Source organism: Chiroxiphia lanceolata, chromosome 6, assembly GCF_009829145.1.
Source record: "Chiroxiphia lanceolata isolate bChiLan1 chromosome 6, bChiLan1.pri, whole genome shotgun sequence".
In the NCBI taxonomy this organism is placed as follows: Eukaryota; Metazoa; Chordata; class Aves; order Passeriformes; family Pipridae; genus Chiroxiphia; species Chiroxiphia lanceolata.
In genome coordinates this window covers 4,787,967-4,800,005 of record NC_045642.1, presented here as the reverse complement: position 1 = coordinate 4,800,005, position 12,039 = coordinate 4,787,967, and the positions used below count along the sequence as shown (strand labels likewise).

The following is a 12,039-nucleotide window of genomic DNA, read 5'->3' as shown; positions in this document are numbered from 1 at the left end:
ATTCTTCTCACTGGAATAAGACAATAGACACTCCAGGCAGTTCTGGAGAAAGACAAGATAGAAACTATGTGTCCTGGCGAAAGAGGAAACACTGTAACAGCTTGCTTCGGATATTGAATTTTTTAGTCATTCATCATCTGGCTGCTGGTTCGCATTGGGATTTGAGACTATTATATGCAAAAATATCCCAAGAATAAGGAGTTTAAATTCAATTTCAAGGAAGAGTTTAATATTTCAAAAAAGTTAATTCAGAATCCCTTGGTTCTAAGTTGTTATAATTAGTCCACATTTCAAATTTTCTTACTGTGGTTTGATCTAAGTGTGAGACCAATGATTTTTGTGGGAGCAGCAACCAATGGATGTCAAAATGCTGAAATAGAAAATGAGATTATGGCTGTTTTTTAAATTATTATTATTATTTCTGGGAAAATTGTAAGTTTATGGAAAAAAACCCAATAAATTAATTATTACTGTTAACAAAAGGGGGACATGTCCATCCAACATCAAATCATCCCCTGCAGAGCTTATATTTTCAGCTTCAAGAATATGATTTGCACTTAGAATTAAAATCTGGTAGAAGTCTAGCTTTTCCAGGTATGTTTGGTTTAAATCATTTTAGAGAACTTTGCTGCAGTAAAGCCTAGTGAGGTTTCTATAGATGTCAGCCTCCTTTTAGGGAGTTTGGAAAAAGAACAAGTCTATATAGGGAATTTCAGAGCTAGCGCTTAGGATTAAATCTTGTGAAACATAATTTAAGGCTGTTTGCATGACAGGGCTGGGACACTGTATGACACTCTCAGTGCTATCAAAGGAGAAACTTCCAGAACAAGATTAAATCCTATTTTATGTTACCATGTCAGTAGTTCCTCAGTTGCCACAAAAAAATATGTCAGAATGAACACAGCAAGGTCATGTAGAGAACAAAGAGTTCAGGCAAAAAGACAGTGATACTTTAAGAAGGTCTCAGTTGTGTAACAGTGTTGAAGAAGCCACTCAAACCTAGCATTTGTGTCAAAAATCCAGGTCCAGTTAAACCTGGATTCCTGTCCCTGTTTCAGTAAAAATGTAATTATTTATAGAGAATAAGTGTAGTGATAGGACGAGGGGGAATGGGTTTAAGCTGAAAGATGGTAGATTTAGACTAGATTTTAGGAAGAAATTCACTCCTGTGAAGGTGGTGAGGCCCTGGCACAGGTTACCCAGAGAAGCAACTTGCTGTGTGCAGTGCTTGGAAGGAATGAAAGAACAATAAACCCCATGGAATTCAATTTTTCCTCTCTTTGGAAACACTTTCCCCTCACATTTGAAAAACAAAAGCTTTGTCTTAGCCCCTCTCCTCTTCCAAATTGGTAACTGCACTGTTCTTATAATACACTGATGCCAAAGTCCTGCCTTCTTGGATTGTTTTGGGGAATTCAAGTGTGTTTTGGCACTTGCTGTGGGGTTCTGACCCATGTTTACTCTGACCCCGGGGAGATGCTCATCACATGTTCATCCCATGAGACTAATCACAGTAAAGATGTAGCAAGGCATTTATTATAGGGATAAAAACGAGAACAACATATTAGAGAAAGGGATTAGTTGGGAAATGTTTTTATGGATTTTCTTTTTTGACTTGGTAGAGTTAGAAAGGTCACAGAGAGAGGGATGGATTCCTAGACTCTTGATGAAAAGTGTTTTCATCAGATGGAGAGGAAGCAGGTTTTTCTTTTTTTTTCTTTCTAAAACTGGTAGAAGTGCATGAGTGACAATAGTTCACAGTATGTGTTACAAAGAAGCTGCTCAGAGAAATCTGTGAATGGGCAAGGTTCAAAGAAAATGTAAACTAAACATTGGTTTTAAACTAAAATGGTCTTGTATTAATAGGATATTACGTAGCCTGTACCAAAATACCTGCTTTATTTTTAGTTGTTAGTCATACACACTGACATCATTTGTGTGTCTCCGCTCTTGAGAAAAGAGCCATAGCTGTTGTAAAAATAAATCTGATATCTTTGTTTGTACCAGAACTATCCTAATCTTATGTTTTCACATAAATGAAGTTTTATTCCTCACAGAAACATTTTTAATTTATTTTGTTTCTTTCTTCATTCTATGTGTAAAAGTCCATAGCAACAAATCTGCCCCAATCCAAATGCACACACATGTATAACAAGTATCTGTAAAATGAATTTAAATCAGCTTTCACATTCCTAAATTGAACTCTTACACTGGAAATCAAGTGGTCTCTTTTATGACAAAACTCAGAGGCATGAAGAGAATGCAATGCTCTAAAGTTCTTTGTGAGAATAGAATTAACAGTTTTCTTTGCCATGGAGATAAAGCAATAGAGAAGTATCTGTGCATCCTTGAGAAGGTCACCTGTGTTTCTAATCTGCCCACCTTGTTGGGAAGGTAACAGGTCTGAGTTCCAGGTGCCAACATGATTCAGACAGTCTCTGGTCACCTGCAAACAAAACAATCAAAATGTGTTATATTAAAACATACCTGAAATGCATATGAATTATCCTTCACTGACCTAGAAAGAAAGAACCTGCATGGTTACCTGATTCAAATGCTTTGAGAGCTTCTGAAGTCTCACCCCACTCATAGTTTTTTTTTTTAATAGAATCCCAGAATGGTTTGGGTTGGAGGGGACCTTAAACACCACTTAGTTCCCCCCCCCCCCTCCAGCATGGGCAGGGACATCTACTAGCCCAGGTTGCTCCAAGCCCTGTCCAACCTGGCCTTGAACACTTTCAGGGATGGGGCAGCCACAACTCCTCTGGGCAAACAGTTCCAGTGGCTCACCACCCTCACAGGGAAGAATTTCATCTTAATATCCAATCTAAATCCACCCTCTGTCAGTTTGAAGCCATTGCCCCTTGTCCTGTCACTATCTCCCTGTGGAAAAAGGTCCCCTTCCAACCCAAGCCATTCTATAATTCTCTGATATGACTTTCCCTCTCTTATATTAGCTCTCTTTAGGTACTGACAGGCTGCAATGAGTTTTCCCCAGCCCCTTCTTTTTTCCAGACTGAACAACCCCAACTCTCTCAGCCTGTCTCCCCAGCAGAGGTGCTCCAACCCTCTGAGCACCTTCATGGCCTCCCTTGCACCTGCTCTAACAGGTCCATGTCTTTCTTGTGCTGAGGACTCCAGACCTGGATGCCAGCACTCCAGGTGGAGTCTCAGGAGAGCAGAGCAGAGGGGGAGATTTCCCTCCCCCTCAACCTGCTTACAATATAGTTCGTCCATCTCTAAATTTTTGTTTCCTGCCCTGATATTGCTACCTCCTGTCTTTCACTTGGGAGCCAAACAGAATACAGGCTAGTTTTGGGAAATGCTCAGTTTCTTTAGCTCTTACTGTGATTAAACAACTTGTCTAGTGCTTAGTATCTAGAAAAATGGGGAGTTATTTCAGTATCTCAAATATGCTCCAACAGACCTTTTCATGAACCTTGTGAGATGCCTCCTGTGCAGGCACAGTCTGCACATCAGAGAAGAGTTTACCAAAACCAAGATCTGCTCTGAACTACATTCCTTAGGGTCAGAGAAACAGTAGTAATTCAGTAGCAGTTATTCAAGCATCTGTTCTGGGCAGGAAGTTAGTAGTTCTCAGCATTAGAAATATTGACCTTTGTGACACTGCTTTTATTTCAGCATGATCTCAGCCAGTAGGGCAATCCAAATATATCACTAACATTTTCATTTCTCGTGAAATCTACTTGTAAGTAATTTTGAAAAAGAAAGATTATTAAACCCCTGCTGTGCTTGAAGATACTGCCAACAGGCAGTGCCTGTGGGCAGAAGGGAAGTTGGTCTCCCAGGCTTTTGTGCTTGTTAGATTAGTAAATAAAATCCTGGAAAGGGAAGAGCCTCAGAAATGCTATTTTGTTTCTTCAAGAGCATTTTGTACCTTTTGTGGATAAGCATGGCAGCAAAATTTAACCTAAGAGGTTTTCATAAGTATTGATTTGCTACTCTTTCATGTGAAGGGTGAAATGAATATGAAGTGGAATACTAATCTTATCCAGATCCATTGGTCTGTTTTGCTTCCTTACTGTCTCCCGACTTGATTGGTTTGATTTAAATTCATAACACAATAAATTATGACTTGTCATAGATAATATCCCAACTCATTTCTTCAAGTTGGTTGTACCTGAAGAGCAGGAGAGAGTAGTGCTATCAAAGTGTTATAACAAAGACATGGCCTTGCTCCTGCTCCAGCAGGAGAGCTGGCTTTGCTGTCAAGGCTGTGAGGAGGTGATTAGGATGTAAAAGCATTCACAAATCCCTGTTGTCTTCATTCTTGGCTACTTTAAGACAGCCTTTCTCAAGTAGTCAGCAACTGGCCTGAAATGTTCAGGAGACAGAGTACCAGAAGCTGTGAATGTCATGTGAGTGCACTAACATAGTCCAACATAATAGTACAGGCTCTACATCTAAGCTGGTTTGGGACCTCCTCTCAATTAATTCTCTCTGCTCTGCATCCTCCTGATCTGAAGTTTGTGTATCACAGTGGAGAAAAGCAAATTTGACTCTGTCTGCACTTTCCTCAAAAGAGATGGTGATCAGCGTTACAAACAGATGGATTTCTGTAATGCTTGATTTGAATTTCTGATCAAAATTCAAATCAGTGCACAAGATTTGTTTCTTATCCTCTTTTTCTCTCTCCTTCACTTCCTCAAAACTATTTAACAGACACCTAAACAATAAGGAAAAGACAATATTCATAGAAAGTTGTTGGCAAAGATAAAAAAGGGAAAAAACCCCCACAGGGCCAAATGTTGAACAGCAGAGCTCACTCGGTTCTATTTCAGTTGAGCTGTATTTCCTCACATTTAGAGGGTTATGTGCAGATTACTGCGTTTGTAGTAATGTGATGTAGCGAGTGCTCTGTTAGTAGTCACTTAGGTTGCCTCTGTTAGTAGTCACTGTTGTCTTCTCACCCCAAGGTCCTCTTCCTGAATGGTGCTTGTTAGCGGCATCCCTTTCTTGAGAAATTAGGGATGATAAAAGATGAAAAGCTATTTTAAGTCATGATCTAGTCTGACTGACTATGGCCACCGTGGTTTGGGCTGGCAACAGGCCCCCAAATCCTGAGACTGACAGGACACAGGCAGATGATGTGCAGATGGGCTTAGAGTATGGCACTGAGACACTTGGGAGAAGTTGGATGATTTTGGGTAAAGTAGGTAAGGCAGTTTTTCAGGTAAACAGCAGAATCACTTGGATTACGCCAAAGGTTAACTCCTTGAAGCCACATTTGGATCACACTTTTGTTTTGCAAGCAAAAATGGGAGTTAAATGTAAGTTCAAAAGGTGAGGAGTATTTTCTGTCTCTGTTATTTCCCTAATTTGGTTTCTCTGTGAGGTTCCGTAGCCAAGGTGGGAAAGAACTGCTGAATTTCCTTCTCCACAAAAAGGAACATCTGTAGAGCCACAGTCCAATCTGACTGCTCAGGTCAATTAGACAGAATCATTAACTACAGATACAAGAGGTTTTCCTTCCAAATTGTACATGGGCTGCACAAGAACATTTCCTATATGGCAGCTAGGGCACAGTCACTTTTTTGCCTGCTGGAGCACTTAAAATGGTTGTCATCAGGGTGATAGGCAATGATTTCCACCCCAGTCCTGCTGCACTAACCCCAAGATATGTCAGTCTCTCTTAAGTCTTTGGGAGCCAGAACTGGTCAGCCAGATCCTGCCCATCATTAATCACAGGCAGGGAGGGAGGAATTGCTATCAGGAACAAGTGGAGTTAGAGAAAGAAACAGAGTAAGAAAACTATCTCTCTTTAAGAGACAAGAAGATTAAGAACTGTCACCTGGAAGTTCTTGTCTCAATAGTATTTTTGATTTACCTGGTAGTAAATGCAGCAAAAATAGTTCAAACATTGAATTTTTGTTTAAATTTCTACTTATACTTAGGAAAAAAGTTGCCATTACAACTCAAGGTGAGAAGCATATATTTTTAAGTTGTAGATATTTCAGGGGCTGTTATAAGCAAAATTGGGTTTATCATTGAAATAAGTATTCTTGCAGAGATTGTCATTTGGAAGTTCTCCTTCCAGAGGTAAATAACTCTGAAAATTTATATCACACGACAGATATTTCCACAAGAGGAAAACCCAAGTTATAATACTAATTATTCTGAGGTAAAGAACTTAGGTTTGTGCCCACTGGAAATTAAATATCTGCTTTAGTTTAAAAAAAAAAATCTAGAAGATTGTTATGTCAAAACACAGAACCAGAGTTCAGATTTGCACTGAACCCTTGCTTAGCTAAAATTCAGGTGAAACTCCTTTGTATTTCAAGAGGTAAATGGCATTTTTTCTGAATAGCAGAACAATGGGATGAAAGTAAATACAATTTCATGCTGCAATTTGAATGGAGCGACACTACATTCATTTTGTTAATTTGTCCTTTTTTGGTCCTACTTGTAGAAATGTTCTTTTTTCCCCAGAATGTGATCTCTCATTGCCAATCCATATAATTATTTATTTTCCCAGGAAAGAAAAATGAAGTTTGGAGCACCAAAAATTGATTTAGATGTTACAAAGACGTTTCAGGTACATCCTGTAGCAGCTGTAAAACTTTGGCCTGAATTTGGCTGTAAATTTCATTGACATTTTTGCAAGTAAGGTTGTGTCAAATAATCCACTCATTGACATTCCAGTATCTCAAGGAATTTAGAAATAGTAGTCACCATAATTTAATGGTAAAAAGTACTCTATTTCTTGATCGTGGCATCATGAAGGGAGCTGTAATGTGGAAGAATACAACCTTTATGTTCTTTTGATTAAAGTGATTTTTATAGTGTATTAATTAGGCAGTTTGTGATTAGTATATTAATACCAATTACAATATATGCATTGCCAATGGACTTACAAAAGTTGCAAAAGACAGAACATTCTATGTTCTGTTCTATAATTTTTAAATATATAATATTGTAAAATATTTTATGTATATAATTTTCTTGTATTTTTCTCTAGACTTTGGCAAAGCAGAACCTGGCTGATTTTAAGTATAATACTTTAAAGACATTAAAGTATGAGATCCTGACTGGTACCTGCCTATCCATGTTTTCCTGTTATTCCATTGTTTGTTATTTTTCCACTTTTGATTTGCAGTTTTGTTCATAGAATTGAACATAATTCATGTTTTAAACTACACTTTTGTTGTGAAAAGGCATACCAGGATTCATGATTGTCATGGTTTGAGAACCCCAAAATCCAATTCCCTAGTCCAAGCCCTCTCTCACATCTCAACCCAATGTGAGATGGGTTTTTCCAGACAACCACACGAGACTCAAAATGGGGGAAAGGGAATATATTACAATGACTGTACAAATAAATACTACAATACATTATATACAATCTTAACTATCTCTACCATGACATAAGTATTTACAATGGATCAAATCTCTTCTCCCCTCCAAATAAAAGTCCAGGAGGGAAGAAGGGAAAGATCCTCTCCAACTCTCAGGGCAATAGTTTCTAAGGCAGCAAGTTCTCTTCTTCTCATGCAGCACCTGTAACTGGATTGTTGTAGCTGGATCTCTTCCAATACACACAAGGGGGTCTCCTTTCACCCCTCTTGGCTCTCCTTCGACTCCAAGCGAAGGTCTCACCCATGGACTGCCAGCAGGGACAAAACTCACTTCACCACGGGCATATCACGAAGTGCAGGGGCGTCTTTGTGAAAGTCCCTTCCTTTGGGGATTCACCCCGAGTCAGAACATTTTGGGCAGCTTTCAGTTGAAAGCCTTTGCCTCAAGAGTTCTACCAGAACTCCTGTGCTCTGTCTCAGGCTGCCAGCTTAGCAGCAGTGGCAGGGGCGGGGGGGGAGCCAAGGTCACCCCCCTCTGCATTCCTTTGGCCGTCCTGGTCCAGCTTTCCAGGACACTTTGAGCTTTTCAGCTCCTCTCCCTCAGTAGGAGTCCATCCTTTCCACTTAGGAAAGGTCACAAAAGGAGTTTGGGGTTTTAGTTTCAATTCTTACCCCAACTTCCTCTCTCTCTCTCTGCTGCTGCAGGCTCTCGTTCTCTTTCTCTCTTTCCTTCTAGGAGTTCTCTCTGTGTGCTGCCTGCCTGTTGTTGCTACTTGGTTTTATCTCTCCTGGCTCTTTGCCACCGTTTCTTCGGTCAGTGCAGTTCTGCCGCTGCTGCTGCTGCTCACGGTGAAGGGAAAAAAAACTTCTAGCTTCTAAGTCACAGACCTCAGTCTAGTCTAACACTGTTTCCGAGTTTCTATGACCCCAGCTGGGGCTGGGGGGGGGCAGAGCTCCCCCAGAGGGGCTCCTGCCCCTTCTGCTCGTGGCTTTCACAACATGGCTACTACTTCTACCACAAAACTCCAACTACCTTCTCTTCTGTTCTGGTTGTGATATGTTTATATTTTGCAGAAGCGCTCACTGGCTAAAACTTCAAAACTTCAAGGGTCACCACCCCCTGGGGTTTTACCATTTTATAACTGCAGGGGGAAAACTGTTTCCCCCCACCACTAGAACCTTAATTTTACTGTTAAAACATCATCTTCTTTTCATAATTTGTGTTGTGTATAAAGACACTCTGACCTCCTCTTGCCATAGCAACCACATCTTTTGTTTTTACTAAAAGAAAAGGAAAAACTGCTTGAAATGATAAAGTTTAATTATTAATTTTAGGAAAGTTCTCCTTTGATTTACCATTGTTATGTCCTTCAGAAGGGAAACTTGATTACAAAATCTCTCGCTGGTAACGAATTATCTGTTACAATGAGGCTCTTAAGCAATATTGGGAGAGGGAAGACAGAAATTAAAGCCTCATTCTTAAAAAGCATTCATGGGTACAAAAGGTGAATTACAATTTTATTTATCCTCTAAGTTGCAGTTACCCACCTTGGAGTATGTGAATTGTTGAGAGTCTTTATAGATGTTTAGATTATTCTGGCCTTGGCTCTTACTGCAAAATTTTTTATAAATAGCACATCTGAAGAAGGTTAATCCAATAATTTGATATCTGAAATATCTGAAGATTATTTCAAGGTTTTTTGGTGGTGCAGAACCACCTAGATCTCAGCGTCTACATTTTGAGTACTATGAGCTTATCCTTCACCTCACCAACAATTTATCTCTGTCTCTGTTGTACCCCTGGATATCATTCATCTCTCTTGTGTCATCTTTGGGCCTCTTGCAGTTCCATCAGCTTTTCCCTTCTTTTCTTGGCCCCCATAATGATGTTTTTCCTTGATAAATCCACAGCCCTTTGCTAGTAGATGTAATCTTTAGACTGGCTTGAACCAGAGTGGTGAAAGGTGACTGCATTCCAGCAACACCTCATTTCCCCTTCCACTTCTTTTCCATGGATGTTATGTCTTCAGGCAGGACTACATGTATTTTCCCTTTGCTCTTGCTGTTAGTAATGGCTAATATTTAATATTTCATGCAATAATGGTCTGAAATGGGTCTAGTTCTGCTCTGGAGTGATCACTTTTTGCCTTGCACTCACGCCCAGATAGACTTAGAAAGCAAATTTCTTCTCCTGTGTTGATTTAGATCAGATGCTACTACCAATAACAAATGGAATTACTCCATGTGTGTGAAATAACCAACTTCCTCCTCGCAGTGCATCTCTGGTTTTAAAGATGGGAATATCCATGTCGTTTGGAGCATCAAAATAGCAAATCTGACAGATTAATAAAATACCAAATTAGGGTAATCTGCCTCAGTCTCTCAGTTCTCCTCTGATCATCTTCCTAATTTGTGGGATGAAATCAGGACTGAGATTCAGTGCTGAAAACTCCCCTCAAAAAAAAAAAAAAAAAAGAAAAAAACTAATTACTGGCAGTAGGAATCTTTTACTGTCTAACATTTTTGTATTTCTTTTGGCTGGAGTCTCTTTTACAACTTGAAGTTAAATCAGTGTATACAGTAGGATCCTACCATAATTCCATATATATATATAGGTTATTAAATTTTCCTAGTTCCTTATGTCATATATAAGAAGTGCATTCTTACGTAAAAGGAGGTTACATTGTTAAAAATGTATTGGAAGCTGCTGACTATTCCATGTTTTTTGGATATATATTGGATGAATGATCAGGCTTCTGTTTTATGTGACACTGAATTATCAGATTGACTATGTGTGTTGATATGCAGAGGTTTTAAACATTTTTAAGAACTAGATCAACATATTTTTCATTAATTATGCCCCATAACATATTTTAATTTAAATAAACAATAAATCCCTAAATAATTAGTGTTTATTAATATTTTATATACATATTATTTATTTTATTAACACAATTAAAGAACATGTGGTTTCTTCAGTTTTGCTTGCATTTAAGTGTAGAGTTGAAATATTTTCTGCTTTTCTTAACAATATCTATGGGTGTTAGGGAAACAAACAAAAAAAAGTCTTGCTAAAAGTTTTTTATTCAGCTTAATATTCAGTGTAGAGTTGTTGGAATCATCCAAGGTTTGTGCCCTCCCCCATTATCCCATAACTCCCTGGGTAGTTATAGGTTTCCTCACATATGTCAGAAAAGTGTTCCAAAAATTGCATTTGGGACCTATCCAGGTGTAGGATTTTTCCTTAATGGATGTTTCCTGGGACTTCTTATTGAGAGTGGTGTGTAAATGTGCATTTCATGAAATCTGTCTCTTGGAATACACTACATTAAGAGGCTTAAAACTGACATATTTATAAATATTTTACTGTCAAATATTCATGTTAATAGATGTCTGTGCTCTGTAAGTAACACACCAAATTGTTTAGGATTACATTGATGAAAGAAACCTGGTAAACATTTACTTTCAAATGCATCTTTAGAGATTCTGCTGTCTCGAACCAGATTTCTTACCATCTTTTTAATATTACCATAATGGTTTTTTACTGTTTTTGTTGGGCTACCGCTGATTTGATTTTCATCTTTCTCTGGAATAGTGCAAATCAAGTTCAGACTCAATACCACTGAGTCACAGCAGTTCCACTGTTGCCGAGTTCAATTGCAGTCAGGCAGGGACCAGGATTTTAAAGCCTGGTGTATTTTAACAGTGCAAAAAGTGCTGATGTTGGAGATTATCAGAGTAGCTCTGATCAGGTTAATTACCCCTCCTGTACTGAAATACCCTGCAGAGACATTATTCCAGGTCTTGGAAACCATGTGCACATGTTAGCAAAGATGTGCTTGGGCTCATTAGCCTTGATTTTCAGCAGGAGCAGTTTGGGCTTAGCTGGCACTCAGCGGATGGAACTGGGCTGCCTCAGCTTCCATGAGCTCAGGGACCTCTCCACCCAACACTATGTTTTGTATAGATGTGCTCTGAGGACCTACTAATATGTTTTTGTTGATGATATCACCTTTTATCAATATTAATGTATAGTATCTTTTTAATAGTGCATATATATTCTTCTAGTATATAGTAAACATACAGTGGTTTGTAGGAACTTCTGTAATATTAATTTAAAAATAATACCTAGCAAGTATTTAGACCTTTCATTACCACAATTCACCTCCAATTGCTTATCAGTAAAAACATGCCTTGTTGTTCTGCAGGCTTTTGTCACAATCCTTGTTGAGTCTAGAATTAATATCAAGATAATTAGAACTACAGGATAAAGCTTTTTCTCATGTTGGTAAATCCTTCTCCTCCATCCTGTCATAATCTTCTATTGAGAAAAATCATTGAAATGTTTCAAAAGGCATCTACCTTGTGTATCTCATCTGTGGGAGGTTCATGTGTTTGCTGTGTGCTCAAACCCTTAAATCATATTACTTGACATTACCAATCTCTGGAGCTGCCCACTTAATAAAATAGCATGTTTCCTTAGAAGGTGGGAAAAATATAGAGTATCAGAATATGTATTATTAAAATCCATTTCAACATGAATTCAGTTTTACAATGAGTTCAGGACTTCGACTTCATTTGAACAGGCAAGACAACATTTTTTGGTTGTGGTATAACCATGCATTTATCCTTGAGAAAACTGAAAACTGAAAGAATTGTGTGAGGGCCAAGGAAACTTGTGAAAAAAACAAATTTGGGAAGAGGTTACAAAAGCAGACCAGGG

The 12,039-nt window shown here is 38.6% G+C and overlaps 1 protein-coding gene across 1 annotated transcript in view; it reads left to right on the top strand.

Moving 5' to 3' along the window:
• SHANK2 (SH3 and multiple ankyrin repeat domains 2) overlaps positions 1 to 12,039 on the top strand; it is a 336,358-nt gene that overhangs the window by 132,892 nt on the left and 191,427 nt on the right.